Consider the following 15395-nt stretch of genomic DNA (forward strand, 5'->3'; position numbering starts at 1 on the left):
GGATTGAGAACAGATGCGAGGCTTGATTTAAATTACATTTTATTGGATGCTGCAGCCTTAAGAGACGTGACTGCTTTACAGTTTGTTTCCACACTGTGGGCAGCTGCTGTCTGTTCTGTGTCCACAGTAGGATCCTGCCCAAAAAGGAGCAGCCTCCCCACCTCGTTGTGTTGGAGGCTTGGCGCCTTCCTCTTAACTGCAGGGCTGGAGTCAGGAACGTGGTTTGCCTCGCAGTGGGGCGGCTATGCATCCTCCATGGCTCTGAGCCAAGATCGCCTTTGCAGATTCAAAGGGGCCAAATTTCTTTCCCCTCTACCTCCTTTCTCTTCCTTTCCCCTGGTATTTGGAAATCAGGTTTTCTGTGTACTGGTTTGTTAGTTTCCTTTCCTTCCATTCTCCCCACACTGTCAATTTCTAGGTCATTGATGCTCTTAAGACTTCAGCAATCGGAACAGGGTTGGTTCTGTCAATGACGCGTGAAGCTGCCTTAGAGTCCCTGCTTGGCTTCCGCTGCCCTTGTGGGAGCAACACCTGATGCATGTTTGTCAGCGAGGTCTTCAGTGTGATTCAGACAGCTGGAGCGGACTGAGAGGGGGAAGAAAGTCCTTTTTCTCACTGAAGCTGACAGCTCTGGTGGGATTTTTAAGGGGCTGGGCTGAGCCCGTGGTTACTTGTTTTTTGCCAGGAGCATAGGCTGTTTCGCAGGGAGTAGTGGCAGAGATGCTGAGCTACATTCTTCCTCTTGAAGGCGGTGGGCTGTGTGTCTGTATCCTGGTTGGTTTATTTTTCTTCACAGCAGCAGGTGAAGCTTCCATAGAGTGTTGGTGGGTATTGCCATGGAACGCACGCAGACACAATAAAGTTGGTGTGAGTTTCAACCCCAGAGCTGCAACTGACATTTCTGGCTCAGTGAAGACCTGCCTGTGGCTGGATGACTGGCAAGAGAGTGTGAGGTCCAAGCCATCCAGAGATTCGGAACGCCGGCAGAGCTCTCTCTTCCTTCCCCTTCGTTGCTCCCTGCCTTTATTCAGTGTCCTTTTAAGATGCAGCAATAAGACCTGGGAAGGAGGAAAGAGATACGACTTGGGGCTTTTAAAAAATACCTGTGGAGAGGTTACCTTGACTACTGAGGGAGACCAAAAGAGAGAGCCGAGATGGAGATTTTATTTACATTTGTATCTGTCCCCAGCACTTCGTACAGTGCCTGAGACCTGGGAGGTATTCAATAAACTTGTTGAGGGAACAGATACATGACCAAGTAAGATGCTGCCTCGCCCTCCATCTCGGGGACAGTTCTAATCTGGAGGCAGACATTGCTCGAGCTTTTGCACCGAGGTGGAGCAGGCTGTTGTGAAAGGGGTGCTCCATCCTACAACGTGTGTCAGCACAGCATTTATCGGCCTCACAGATGCGTTCCAGTGGCTCCCTCTGATGTGGTACTTTGCTTGAGGCAACTTCCATGTTGCTCCCAGGAAGCCTTGGCTTTGGGGAGAGAGTCCACGTACAGGCTGGGAAGAGGGGGTGCCTGTCTGGAGGCTCCCTAATGTCCCTAGAGATGGGCCAGAAGCTGTGCCTCTAGTTGGCAAGGGATGAGGGAGGAACCCACCTCTGATGTCCCACTTTTTAACTTCTGGGGAAAGATGTGACCTCCGGTTCCTCCCAAAAAGATCAGGTGCCCTCGAAGACATTTCTGTCTTAAGCTACGAACAGCAGCAGGTCTCCGTCTCCCAGAAGAGGTGGTTCTGTAGGAGAAGAAGGCTTGCCCTCTGGCCTCCGCTTGATTTCAACCCCAGCCCAAGGCGCTGGCAGGAGAAGCTAATTGGGTGCAAGGGGCCTGGGTGAAGGCTGTCTGAAGACTGGCGAAAGGAGAGAGCTGGCTCTTTTTTTAAAAAGCTCTAATTGAGTTCTGAATCAGCCTGGCTCCCTTTGATCCCTCCTCTGTTTCCCACACTGCCTGAAAGAGCTAGATCAGCACTTTGTAACAAGGGTGCGCCTGCTCCCCACACCCACCCACCCCCCGCGCTCTCTGCTGCCGCCATCCACTGCTTGTCTCCTTCAGTTAAGATAATGAAGATGCTGAGAGATAAAATGTGTATTTAATAAGGGTGGGGGGAGGGAGGCGGGAAGGGGCAGTCGGGGCCTTCCCTAGTTTGGGGCCCCGCCAAGACTCAAGCTGAAGGCGCTGAAGGCGAAGCCAGAGTAGGACTTGGCCCCAGGGTGTAGGGGTTTCCGGGCCCCGATCCCGCTGACTTCACTGCCTGCTGCTTGCCCTAAATTCCCCCACCTCCACCCTCTCAGCCCCACACTCCTTTCTTTCCTCCCTGCTCGCTCCCAGTGGCAAAAAGGGAGTCTTGCTTCAACCTTATTTTCAGCTGGTAGCTTGGCCTTTGGTGCGGTGCCCCCCCCACCCCAGAGTCAGCTGCAAGGTCGGGCTAGGGCAGCCCCTCCAGCCTGGGCCTGTTGAAGCTGTGGGTTCACAGTACGGGGCGGTGGGGGGGGGGGTGAAAAAAGCTGGAGTTAATGAAGACCAGCTGTAGCCTGGGTTCTGCCCACAGTTAGCTGCAGGCCAGCCTTTGGTGGTGGTTGGAGGGATGGAGGTGTGTGACCTCCATCCCTGGGTACGAGGATATCCTGTGGCAGCTGAGGCTTGCGCTGCTCTGTGAGCGTGGCTTTATCCTTAGGTTGTAAGAGAGTAGTCTGTTTCCCTCTTCCTCTACTCCTCCCCTCCCCAAATGACACTCAGCCCTTATTGAGCTTTATAACTGTAGTGGTGGCCCAGCTGAGATTTGAATATCTCCAGGCTCTTCTGTAAACACTCATTAACTGCCTGGGAAGAACCGAGAGCCCTGTTTAACAGCTGGGAGAGAACTGAGGCAGATTAGGGTGAAAGGCTTGACCTGAGCTCACCCCATGGACTCCACCCCGGGGCCCTCCAAACTTCCCGTCCAGCTCCTTTCCCCAGTTCCTGCCAGACAGATGAAGAGGTGGAGGCAGAGCTGCCGCCCTCTCCCCTTCTAGGAAGAGGCCATGCCCTCTCCCTTCCCTTGACTCTGTCCCTGACTTCCCCTGGCCCTTCACCCCGTGACATTTTCCCTGCCCTGCTGCTGGGGACATGTGCAACTCTCCTTGCAAAACGTTCTCCCCCCAGCCCTCTGCAGCCTTCCCATCCACCTTTCCCTGGCCCACCTGGCCCACCTGGCCCACCAACCGTGAGTTCTCCCTTTGGAGAAGGTGGGCTACCCTAAACGGGGTCTGTAACCTTGAAGTTGATCTAATTGTGCATAAGAGGCCCTCTGCCCCCCCATATTTATCCTAAGTCGTACCTGGGAAAATATTCTTTCTTTTACGTATTCATTCTAGTAAAGTCTCAGGATCCTATTAAGGGCTGGGTAGGGGCCCGAGTTGACCCCTAGGTTCTGCATCCCCTTCGTTCACTGACAATTGCCATTTCTGCTACTGGTTGTAACCCAAAGTCCCCCAGCCCCACCTGCTTATACTCTCACCTGGCTCCGTGTATCTGCACACACTCCCAGATCTAAGGATATAAAACTGCCAGTTTCCAACTGCTGTCCAAGTCATACTGCTCTTTTTACTTGCTGGAAATCAGGACTTTTTTTTCCCCCTTGACGTGGCCTTCTAGGCAGTTAGGAATAGTGGGGGAGAGATGGGGAGACTGTGCTCTGTCTAGGAGGGGGAGGGTCGAAGTGAACTCCCGTCCAAAATGAACGCCCCCTTCCCCAAATTCTCAATAGCCAAGCTACTTGGGAGTGATTAGGAAAGCGATCTTAACCCCAGCTTCAGTCCCAAAGCCCAAATTCATCTGGTCAGGGCAGGCAGAAGAAATGTCTTCTCCTGTCCCATAATATCCTCAGCTAAAATCAGCCATGTGCTGTGTATTTGACACTGGGGACTCTTGCTGTCCCAGCCCATGACTCAGACCTCGTCTTTCTCCAGTGAGTTCTTTCTGCCCCATCAGTTCAGCTCTGCATCCGCTGACCCAGTCAGGGACGGTGGGAGAGGGTGGGGAGAGCCTCCTGGTTGGAGAGTGGGCTTTAGGACCCAACGGGAACCCGCGCCTCTTGCAGCAGCCTAACCCAGAAGCAGGGGGGAATCCTGAATCGAGCTGAGAGGGCTTCCCCAGTTCTCCTGGGAACCCCATCGCCCCCCGCCGGCACGCACCTGAGCAGGTAGGACCACGCACACCCCTTCCCAATTCTCCGTCGGCCGCCTTCCGCCTGGCTTCTCCGCTTCTGATCTGGTCTTTTCCCTCTCGGCAGTTCAGGCTTTCCCCATGCCTCCTCCCCCACGGCTCGCTGTAGTGCAGGGAGGTGGGAGCCTGGGAACAGAAGGGTGTCTGGAAGCTCAGAGCCCCTGCGCCCTCCGGCGCCCTTGCTGCACGCCCCTCGAGGCATTCCCGTTCTCTAGCTAAGAATGGCAAGTGAGGGAAGGTCTGCCCAGGCCCCAGCCCCTGCACCCTCCTTTGCAGTATTGCCTAATTCCCCCTTCCCCCACCTCACCTCGAGGGGAGAATTGGCAGAGCTGGGGTAACAGAGAGCCGGACAGGGAGCCGGACGGGGACCCGAGACTCCCTGGGAGATTTCTCTCTTGCTTCCTCTCTGCCCACCCCCAGCCCTAAGAGCTCAGGACTTTGCCCCCCACTCCCTACTCACCTTGTAGAACCAGTGCCTCCTTCCAGGCTCATTGCACATTTGAGTGGCCAAAGGCTTTGCTGGAGGGTAGTGGAGGTTGTGAACAATTCTGTGTGTGTGTGTGTGTGTGTGTGTGTGTGTGTGTGTGTGACCTTTTTCTCTGGGGAAACTTCTTTCAGGTTAAAGAGCTGTCTTTCCCATCTCTGCCAACACCTCAACCCCTATGAAAAGCACCCCCCCCCCCGCACCGTGTGTGTGTGTGTGTGTGTGTGTGTGTGTGTGTGTGTGTGTGTGTGTACCATATGGTTGTAAGATCTATAATCTTAGGATGGAGGTGGCTGGGTGCGTTGAGACATCCCAGAGCGTGGCCCAGGCCAGAACAAACTCAGCCCAGATGGCTGGGGAAGGGGGTGTGGACCAGATCAGGGAGGCCGCCCAGCCATGCCAGCTCCCTGGGCTCCTTGGCTTTCAGAGCTCAGGCTCCTGGTGTTACCCCAAAGCTTCTGCCCTCCTGCAGGCTCTCTGGGAGAGGGTTGGATGATACCTACTGTTTACAGTGACTTGTTTGTCCCTCTCATTGGGGGCTGACAGGCCTTGTTCTCTGAAGATCTAGGGCATCTCATTCTGGCTTGGTGGGTTTGCAGGAGGGGTGTATGGCTTGTCGGGGTAACCGTGTTTGTAAGTGTGGGTGTTGCCTCTGGGCGTAGCAGACTGGGGTGGGGAGCAATGGAAGAGACGGGTCACATTTTGAGGGAACCCCTCTAGCTCTCTGTGCGGTAGGTGAGTGGCACATCCCTATCTGGTAACTCTGTCTGGTGTGGGGTGTGTTCTGTATCCCTCCATGACTCCCCAGATGCCCGAAGGGTTGGTTTTAGAGGAAAACTTGGATAATGGCGTGACTTCATTCTGCTCTTGACCCAGGAAGGGAAGTAAATTCTGAGTGTGAGCAGTGGACTGAGAATCAGGCCTGAATGAGAGACGCAGCTCGCTCTTTTAACCATGTGCGTTTATACAGCTCTCTAAGCCTCTGGTTTCTCCATTTATAAAAATGGCTATTAGTAACAAGACCCGCTTGCCTAATAGAGATACGGCCATAAAGACCTCATAAAGCAGTGTATCCTACAGCCCAGTGCAAATGGTAGTAATGGCGGGGGCGGGGGGGGGGTGGTTTCTAGGATGGGATTCTCTTTCTAATCTAGGTCATCTCTCCGCCTTCAGTTCCCTTTCCCCATCCTTGCCCATCTGGGGGATGGAGGAACCAGACAGGCTTTTGCCCCAGGGGCTGCAGAATTCCCCTAACGTAGGTTGTAGCCGGCCACCAGCTCTCGTCCTCTGGGGCTCCACACCTTCTCCCCTGAGCCCCGTCTCCACCTTCCTCCTGTCATCCCTGCTCAGCGTCCTTGTCCCTGTCTCTCCCCTGCCCAGTGGCCTCCTTGTCCGGCTCACTGGGCAGGAGCCCTAATCGGATTCGACAGCTGAGATATGTGTGGCGGCTGAGAGCAGGCAGGAGGGAAGCCAGTGGGAGGATGGGATGAGGGCTGCCCCTGGCACTGCCCAGGCCTCCTAGGCACCACCTTGGGCCTGCTGACTCCTGGCTTGGCTTGGCCCCAGGGAAGGGGTGCCAGGGGAAGCTCAGGAACGAACAGGCTGGGGTCTGGAGACAAGGGAAGTGGAGAACACACCTAGGACCCCAGGACCTCTTTGATATTTAGTGCCCTTAACCTCAGCATTTCGCACTCTGACCAGGAGGAGAGGAGAGTAGGTGAGAGACCGGCTGGCCCGGCCCCCTCCCCATCCCCAGGGCTCTGCTTTCTTCTCTCTTCTTGTTCAGAAATGTGTTCGCCTGCCCCATCCAGCCCCTCTGGCCAGTTCCTCCTGAAGGGTCACATCTGGGAGCTGCTGGGGCACCATGTGTCTGCCTCACTCTGGGCTGTTTCCTCCACTCCAAGGTATTTCTCTCATTCACTCTCTGGGCCGGGCGCCAGGACTCCTGGGTTTCCCGCCTGCCTCATGGTGCAGGGCTGCTCTGCAGGCCTCCAGAGAATCGCTAAGCTGGTTTCCTTCCTCCTGCGTGGGGAGGGCCTTCTCCCAGGGCTGGGAGGTGTCAGAAATCCCAGGTGGGTTAGGGGTGGGGGCACTGGAGCCCCTGGTGCCCCAGCACCCCGGCTCCTCCCTCCTAACCTCTGACTCAGCTTCAGGGCAGCATCTACCCAGCCTGGCAGGCATGGCCTCTTCTTGCCTCCAGGCTTCCATCTTTACGTGTGGGAGCCAAGATCGAGCCTCTTGAGCTTTTTTCCCATGGTATCTGGGGGGGGGGGGGCTACCGAAACCCCTCTGTCTGCACCCACATGTTTGGGGGAGCAGGGGATTAGCGTAATTGAGGCTGGGGCACTATTTTGTCTTCCTTCCAGCTGGGCCAGGATGAAGAAAACCAGCACAAACTTCCCCACACCAATTCCCTCTGCCCTCAAAAGACCAGTCAGTGGAGCCAGGCCCTGCCCTCTCGGTGCCCACAATGTGGTTGGCACTGATTTGTCAGAAATTGGGAAGGTTTCCCTCTAGACCGCTGGCCTCCTCCCTCCTCCTCCCGCGGGGTAAGGACAGCTCTCTGATTGTAGGCACTTCTGGGCAGGCCTCCCCCTAGAGAAGGGGTGTGGGATGCCCCCGAGATGGCCAAGTTGGCACTAGCCCCAGGCTGGAGGGCTGGACCTGATTTGGGGCTGGGAGTTTGTGGGGGAGAGCAGGACATGGGCCTCCCTGCCCCCTCATTTCCTGCTCTTTGGGCAGCTGTGGGCGAGAAAGGCTGCAGGGACTATTTTTAGTTGGTCTGTCCCCTGGCAGGAGGGACGTGCAGAAAAGCACGGGGCAGGCAGAGGGGCTGGCCAAGGTGAGGGTAAGCAGGCGGGTGGAGTGAGGCAGGGCCAGAGGGGCAGCCGACGGAGCAAGGATGCGTGGCGGGCAGGGGTAGGACCTTGAGAGGGGGAGAGGGTCCTGACCTGGTAGATGGGCTGGACTGGGCCAGGGAGTCCTGGGGACTCCTTAGGGCTCTCTCTGTCCAAATAGACTCCGAACCAGAAGGGGCTTTAGAGGCGCCTGGACCATCCCTCCCCCTTACAGAGGGCGAGACTGAGGGCATGTGACTTGCCCTAGGACCTTCAACCGGTCGGTCGTTGGCTGCATTGGAATCCCAGCCCAGGCCCCTCGCACTGTTTGTTTTTCTCTTGTCATGGTCTCTCCCCTCCTGCAGCAAGGGCTGGGTTCCTGGTTGGTTTCCCTCTCTGCTTGTTTACACAGGGTCTCCGGTAAACCCCAGCTGGGTGTGTTCATAAGTCTCCACCATGCGGAGAGAGTCTGTGTCCAGGCTGGAAGGAGGTCAGGGCTGGGGTTTGTTTAGGTGGCCTGTGGCCACTGATGTGAATCAAGGTGCTGGGCAGGTTCCAAAAGTCTCACAGGCTGGCGAGCCGGGAGCTTGGAGACCCCTTTGAGAAGGGGCATCTCGGTCTAACTCCGTTTTAGAGACCCAGAGAGGGCTGGGGGTTGTGCCTACAGTCCTAGGATGAGTTAGGGACAGACCAGCTTTCTAGGATGCAGCTTTCCAGACTCTCCAGAGTCTTTTGTGAGCGCCCATCCTGCCGTGCCTAGGTCAAGGTGGTTGTTTGCCAATCGCCCTCAACAAAGGAAGGGAGTAGGAGCGGGGAGATTGCTATTGGCTTCTAATCGCAGTCAGAAGTGAGCCCTTCTGAGGCCTTGAGGCAGAGGCAGCTGGTTGGAGGTGTAGGGGAAGAGAGTTCAGTGCAGAAACATGGTTCCTCAGAATTCAGCCTCATCCCCAGGGCCACCACGTTGCACAGCTGCAGGGGGCGCCATTCCATAGACCAGGGTATGAATGGCACCCTCTCTCTCGAGTTGTTCAGAGCCCTGCCTGTGTAGCCAAAGATGGTGCTCCTGTCCCCCACCTTCTTTCTTTGAATCAGCTTCAGATCCTGCTGGAAGGAGGTGTCCCAGACAGGCTTGAATCCAACTTCCACTCCCCACCCTCCCTCCTGCCACTCCATGGCTCCTATTCCCTGCCACCCACCTCCTCCTCAGCAAGCCGGTCTCAGTGGGCCACAGATTGGGCGCAGGGGCCCCTCCCCCCTCTTTGCTCAGTTTCTATGTCTCTGGGGGGCTTATTTATCATCCCCCCCCCCAATCAAGCCGGCTGCAGTGTATGAGAAATCAATAGTGCAAATGGATTGAGGTTGTTCAGCCGGTCGGCTCCTCTTGGGCCCCATCAACTCTCCCAGGACTTGGGGAGTTAGTCTACTTCTGGCTCAACATACGCAGAGATACACACATCTAGTGGTTGTAGCCTGGGCACCGAGCACGGGAATTATTCTTTCTGTCCATCGCTGTCTTCTCTCTCATTCTCTCTCTCTCCCTCTCTCTCATATACTGGGCTGGTCTTAGCATGACAAATACCCTTGAACATTTATTGTTTTCTAGCTTGGGTGGAGTCCACTGCCAGCCAGAGGTGGGAGGGGAGCAGGTGGGTGAGGCAGGCTGTGCCCAGGGAGGAGGACGAGCTGGGGAAGGGATTGGGTGGCAGCCCACCCCATCAGCCTCTGGTAACTCGATCCCTGCACCCCACCCTCCCGATTCCCCTCCTGCTGAACAACTTCAGCAGCTGCTGGCAGAAGCAGGGCTGGCAGAAGTGTGTATGAGTGCATGTGTGTATTTGGGGGGGGCGGGTGGTGGTGAGAGGGGCTGTGGCGGCAGGAGGTGTTGCCAAGACATGTTAAAGGAGACTCACAGCCTGGGTACAACTTGGGTGGCAGGCGGAGGCGGGGCTGGGAGAGTGGGTGGTGAGTGATGGGCAAGGGGCAGGCTTCAGGGGAGAGGCAGGGCAGCCCAGGGGGTCTCACAAAACTTGTCTGCACTGGAGCAGGGCCTGGCGTGGTGGGGGTGAGCAGTGGGGAGGGGGCAGGGGCGGGTAAAGCCATGGCTTGCCCCAGGATGCTTGTAATGCATATAACCATGGAGGACACAGTCTGCCCCTGTCCCCAATCCCTGGGCTGTGCCTTCTGGGTATCACAGTCTCGGTGACTAAGTCACTTCTGTCCTGGGGCTGGCAAGGTGCCAGGCTCAGCTCTTCTCGGTAGGTGAGTCACTGCCCTGGCATCTCCCCCGGATGCAGCTGAGTCACTGGCCATGCCTGCTGGGCAGGTGGGCATCGCGCTTGGGGGTGGGGTTGGGGGCTATGTGTGTAGCCCCCAGCATCTTCTCTGATCTCTCTCTGGCATGTCCTGGCCCCACCCACAACTCTGCAGAGCCAGGCAAGGCTGGTGTTTCTTCCATATGCTCTGCTGAGAGGGTAAAGGAAGAGGGAGCAGGGTACTGCGCGGAAATGTATTTCGTTCAGAGTAAATGGGAGGGCGTGTGAGGAGGGGATTGTGGGTTTGAATCTTAGGTCTGCCATTGACAAGCTGTATGACCTTGAGCAAGGCAGTTCCCTGGTGGAGCCTCAATGTCCTCATCTGTACAATGGAAGCAGGAGCCCTGCCCTAGATGACCCTCCAGGACTGTAAGAATCAGATGTGCGGAGCCATGAGGGGGCTTTGGGAATGAGCTGGGTGGCTGGGGAGGGGGACAGGAGTCTGTTGGGGTCGGTTCGGGTTCCAGCAGACAACTCCACCCCACCTGCATCCAGATGGTCAAAGTTTCCCATCCTCTGTTCCCATTACCAATGATGCTATTCTTCAGGAGTTCCCCACAGGCCATGAAAGGGAGGCCTTGTTTTGGGGGAAGTGTGGGCTCTCCCGGGGTGTTTCACAGCTGTTTTGTATCTCCTTTGTCTGTGTGGAGGGCTGTCACCGGCCCTGCACCTATCAGGGCTCTCAGATTTCCTCTAGTGGGAAGAGGGATCCCTGTCTCAGGAAGCCGGCTGCTCAGGCGCCACCCCCAGCCCATCTCCTTCTGCCTGCAGCAGGGGAAGGGTAGGCCCCAAGAAGGAGTGTCTTTTTTAAGGAGTGAGGAGCACCTGGGACTGTGGCTTTTCTCCCTCTGCCAGTCTCCTGCTGCCTCCTTCTCCCTCCTGCATGAGGGTCCCTGGAGGGTGGGGGCTGGGGACACTGGAGTGGGCCCAGCACAGCTGCAGTTCAGCTGGGCAGGGAGGGAGTGCCCTAAAGGCGTGCAGTGTGCTTGTATACTTGGGTGCCGATCTTCTGTGCGTGAGTGACTGCCCCCTGTGGGGAGCAGGTTTGTGGGTGCATGAATTTCTTCCCTCATCTGCCTGTGGATCTACTGCTCTGTCCAGGAGTGTGCCGCACCCTCTGCTTCATGACCTTGTGCACGCACAGATGCCTGTCTTGTATGTGCTTGTTCTGTGTGCATACATGTGCATACATATGTGCATACAGGTGTGCTCTGAATGTGCACGTGCGTGTGCATATATGCGTGTCCTGGGTGTGCATTTGCACACCTGCATCTCCGTGTACGCCAGTGTATCTGACCCTCTGTGCTGGCAGGTGTACATGAAGGCCACCCTTCGTGGGAGGCAGTATACCTGTGTTTGTGCACACTTGTATTTCTGTGTCTGTGATCCTTCCCCTCTAGCCTCCGCGGGAAGGAAGACTGGTAGAATGTAGGCCAGGAGGAGCCTGCGCGGGCTTGGGGGTTGGCTGGCACTAAGTCCCCTCCCAGGCTGGTCCCTCATCTGGGCGGCGCCCCCTGCTGCTGGCTGGACTCAAGCTAGAATGCCTTTGTGGGGGGGGAGCTGGGGGGGAAGGGGTTAAGCGTCGGCGTCCACATCTGGGAGCCATTGGCGCATTCCTGCCCGCTGAGCGCATGTTTGCGGATGGATCTGGACGGGACAGGGTGGGAGGGGCTGGGCGGGCGGTTCGCACCGGCGGACGGAAATCCAGACGGGAGCGGGAGACGGCCAGGCCCAGCAGGCGGGAAGGGGCCTGGGGAAGCGTTGCCCGGACGCTCTTCCCCGGTGCCGCCGGACCTCAGGGCACAGCGTCCCGCCGACCCTGCTTATCCTACCTCACCCAGGCTGGGGCCCCAAAGCTGGAGAGAGACAATCAGATACCTCGGTCCTAGACCCGGCTGTGCAACCGGTGCCAGGGTGATCGGGGACTAAACCCGTGTCCACTCCCAGCCTGCGGTTCCTCGTCTATAAAGCGGGGGCCGTCGGGCCGGTGGGTTTGAGAGCTCTGCCAGCCGGGTCAGGCTGAGTCTTCTCACTGGGGTGGAGGCCTGGGAGTGTGGCACTTCCCCTTCCAGTGGGAAGTCCTGTGGGGGCACTTGTGGCTACTTCTCTGACCGGGGACGGGGAGGGGGGTGTTCCCTATTGATTCCTCTTTCTCTCCCCCAGTGGACTGCTAGAGGTGGGGAGATGGTCCTCCCAAACGGAGCAGCAGGCTGGGAGGGGGCTTGTGGCTGTGTTGGGGATTGGGGTCTCTGCAGAGGGAGAGTGATTCAGATCCTGCCCCGCTGGAACAAGAATGCGAGCTTTCCTGGCTCCTCCAGCCTGGGCCAGGAGAAAGAAGCTTGGGTCTGAGAGTCCCGTAGCATGTAAGGGTGCTCCTGGGCGCCCCCTACTCGGCTCTTGGAAGATCACAAGAGCCGCTGTCCTTTCTGGGGGAGGGTTCTGGGGTTTGCTGAAGGGTTGTGTTGGGCCAGAGTTCCTCCGACCCACTTGAGCTGGAAACGTGTTTGGGGGAGACGAGGAGAGCAGGTGTACTTGAGGGCGGTCTACCTGCTTTTGCACTCCTTTTTGCCAGTGAGAAAATTAGGATTTAGAGAGAGGAAGCGACTTGCTCAAGGTCACACAGCTCTCATTTTCAAGGGGTTCCTGGAGGAGGATTATAATTATGGGAGTCAGGGGCTTGACAGATAGGTCCGGAGTCACTGTATTCGCTTCCATATTACGTCGCAGCCCCTCTAACCCCGGTTTAGGTGTGAGGGGTGTGTGCGTATGATCCTTGCCCCTGTGAGTGTGGGTGTGTCGTTGGAGGGAAGGGAGTGTGATACCGCACACTGCAGTCCTTTCTCTACCGAGCCCTCCTTCCATTCTTTGCGCAGAACTCCCCCTTCTCGCTCTGAATCTCTCCTTTTGGGGCAGAGGGAGGGATTCTCCCAGATTCCCACGGTCCAGCCTTCTGCTAGGCGCGGCTCCTTTAAGACTCGCCCTTTCCCGGGTCTGTTAAGGCGAAGGGGGGGGGGGCGGTGATCCTGTGGGCCCGCCCCTGGTTGGTGATTGGTCGGAGGGCCGCCGGGGGCGGGCCCGAGGGTGAGGTCCTCCCCGCTGCTCGGTACCCTCCGCCCCCCGGTCTGGGGCTCCGGGTAAAGTTTCAGCCTCCGCACGTGACTCGCCATGGCCGCTGCTTTCGCCCCGCGCCCCTGAGCCGCGGCCCCCCAAACCGCTCCTCTCCCTGGACCCCGGCAACCCCTGACGCCGAGCGGCTCCAAGGCTCAGGGTCAGGGCAGACGCCGTGCTCGCGGGCGACCCGGACGGATTGCTTCCCTCCGCTGCGAGGTAACCTCTCCCCCGGGGAATTTGGAGAGCCTCCGGCTCCCGCAGGCATCGCGGCCCCTTGGCCTGCTCCTGAGAGGACCCGTGGGCGGGGACCCGGTGCCGGGCGGGTTCCGACGGGAACCTGGGGTTTCCTGGGCTTCCCAACCCCGCGCCACCGTGCTCAGGGTGGGGGAGCCCCGTCTGTCCGTCTGTCTGCGCCCGTGTCTTCGCGCGAAGCCGTGAGGCGTCTGGGGCCGTCTGCCGCGCGTGTCTCCGGCGACCGAGCTGTGGCAGAACCGCCGCTGGGAACTCCTGCTCTCTCTCACTTTTCTCTTCACAAACAAGCAAAACAAAAAGACTTTCAAACCTGTTTGGGGAGAGATCGGATGCCCAACGGACTAGCCCCCTCCTTCTTTCCCTCCTGTTATCTGAGCCGCCCTGTGGTTTGGGGAGAATCAGCCCGGGGGCCCACCCCCACCAGAGGCAGCCGGTTGGGGGGCGGGGCCCATTCAGCTGGTGTCCCCCGTGGAGCGCGGGGAGCCGTCAGAATTGGGGACGGGAGCCAGTGCAGCCAGGGAGGGATGTCTCTGGGTCGGGTGGCACCATGGGGTTATGGAAGCTTTTGGGGGTGTAGGGGGGAAGGAATAGATTGGTCGTCTTTGCTCTGCTGAGGGTGTCTGGGACCTGGTGCCACCCAGAAGGCGGGGAAGCTGCTAGCCAGATGTGTATGTGGGAGGGGGCGCTGGAAAATCTGCTTGGCAATGCCCCTTCTCCTCTCTGGGCATTGCCCTATTGTCAGGCTCCGTGAGAAGGAGGCCAGGCCTCCAGTGTGCTAGGCTGGGGATGGGGACTAACTCAGGTGGAAATCAGATAAGAAGAGCCCCCCAGTCTTGGAGACGCTTTTCCACCGTTCATCCTACCTTGGATAGGTTGCCCACGTGCTGGCATGGAGGGGTACCCTTGGCCCCCACTAGTGCCAGCTCCCTCTTCTGTAACCAGATTGCCTTCTACCTGCGAGATGAGTGCACGTGTGTGTGTGTGTGTGTGTTTTCAGAGGAACACTCCCCCACTCCCCCACCCGATGCTGCTTACCCCCAACCCTCACTTCCGCTCCTAACTGCCATTCCTCCTCCAGTTTCCTGGTTAGGAGATTCAGGGATGTCTCTTATCCCCTTCCCTGGCTGCAGTGGTCATAGGGCAGGGTTCTGGGGAAGTGGTTCAGTAAGGTTGCCAGGTCTTGCTAGGAAACGGGCTCAAGCCCCAAACTCTCTTCCAGGGCTTGTGCTTGATGGGGAGGCTGGGCTGGGGAAGCCCCAGGTTGCAGTGGGGGGTGGTTTGGAGCCTTGGGGCTTCCCCTGTGAGGGGTGGAGATGAGTCTGGGGGAGGGAATAAGAGAAAGAGTATTTGGACCTGGAGGAAGAAGAGGGGTAGTTGTGGAGTCAGGGAGTTTGTGGCTATGAAAGGTGTTGGTGCAGTGGGAGGGGCTAGGACATCAGTTCTGCCTGGGAGTCTGGACCATGTCATTCCTGAGACAGAGCGGTCACTAGGGTCAGACTGGAGTTGACCCTTGGGAGCTGAGGATCTTGGATTTGGAGGGTGTGAATGAGTGTGCATGAGGCGGTCACCTCAGGACTTTCCCCGCCAGACTGATGAGGGCAGTGCAGATGCAGTGGCAGTTCTGAGAAGACCCTGGGCTTGGAACCGCTTAATCCTGGCCACCTCCTCTTATAGCCCCCAAATCCCCATCCTTCAGGTTGACCCTAAATGCCCCTGCTACCACTCTGGGAAATCTCTCTGGTCCCCCTCCTACTCCCAGCCATGTGGCAGCCTGGCAGGAAGCTAGCTTCGGGCAGCCCCATCCTGATCACCCCCATGCCGCCCTGCTGGGCATAGTCACCCACATGTACCATGACGTGGTTCCTGCCACCCTGTCTATTGTGGGGGGAAAGGGCATTGTCTGAGTGGCCCTTAAGGTCTGTTTTGGGGGTACTGACCCAGACCCCAGTTAATTAGCTCCCCTTCCCCTAAATCATTTGGTCTTGGAAGCTGGCTCTGCCCTCTGGGAACCCCTCCCCCCCCAACCCCTGCGCCACTCCTTGCTAAGACTTGAGGGTCTTAGATGGGTTGTCCTCAGAACTATGTGACAGGGTGGGGCCTGCCCCCAGATAAAACCTCAGTGCCAGGACCCAGACTAGGCTGTACGCGTGGGTGTGTTTGGGACTCTGTGGGGTCCATTTAGGAGCTCT

General features: G+C 57.7%; 1 protein-coding gene and 1 long non-coding RNA gene across 5 annotated transcripts in view; one reads left to right on the forward strand and one right to left on the reverse strand.

The window, feature by feature from the left end:
* Positions 1–22: 22 nt before the first annotated feature.
* Positions 23–11827, reverse strand: LOC309618286. 3 transcript variants are annotated; one of them, XR_014238397.1, is made up of 4 exons: positions 4518–11827; positions 4180–4336; positions 1607–1742; positions 23–1058 (listed from the first exon to the last, which is right to left on the reverse strand). It is a non-coding gene; the product is annotated as an uncharacterized lncRNA (long non-coding RNA). The 3 variants fall into 3 exon arrangements; XR_014238396.1 differs by having other exon boundaries at positions 23–1742; positions 4671–11827; XR_014238398.1 differs by having other exon boundaries at positions 23–1742.
* RARA (retinoic acid receptor alpha) overlaps positions 4052–15395 on the forward strand; it is a 43530-nt gene continuing 32186 nt past the window's right edge. Inside the window, exon 1 of one of the 2 annotated variants that reach the window (XM_082371770.1) lies at positions 4052–4187. The gene's annotated coding sequence lies outside the window, so the exon portion shown is untranslated. Of the gene's footprint in view, positions 4188–12289; positions 13171–15395 lie in introns of those variants that run through there. The other variant, XM_082371769.1, reaches the window with a different exon arrangement.

The sequence above is a fragment of the Balaenoptera borealis genome (genome assembly GCF_965194805.1).
Source record: "Balaenoptera borealis genome assembly, chromosome: 20".
Classification (NCBI taxonomy): domain Eukaryota; kingdom Metazoa; phylum Chordata; class Mammalia; order Artiodactyla; family Balaenopteridae; genus Balaenoptera; species Balaenoptera borealis.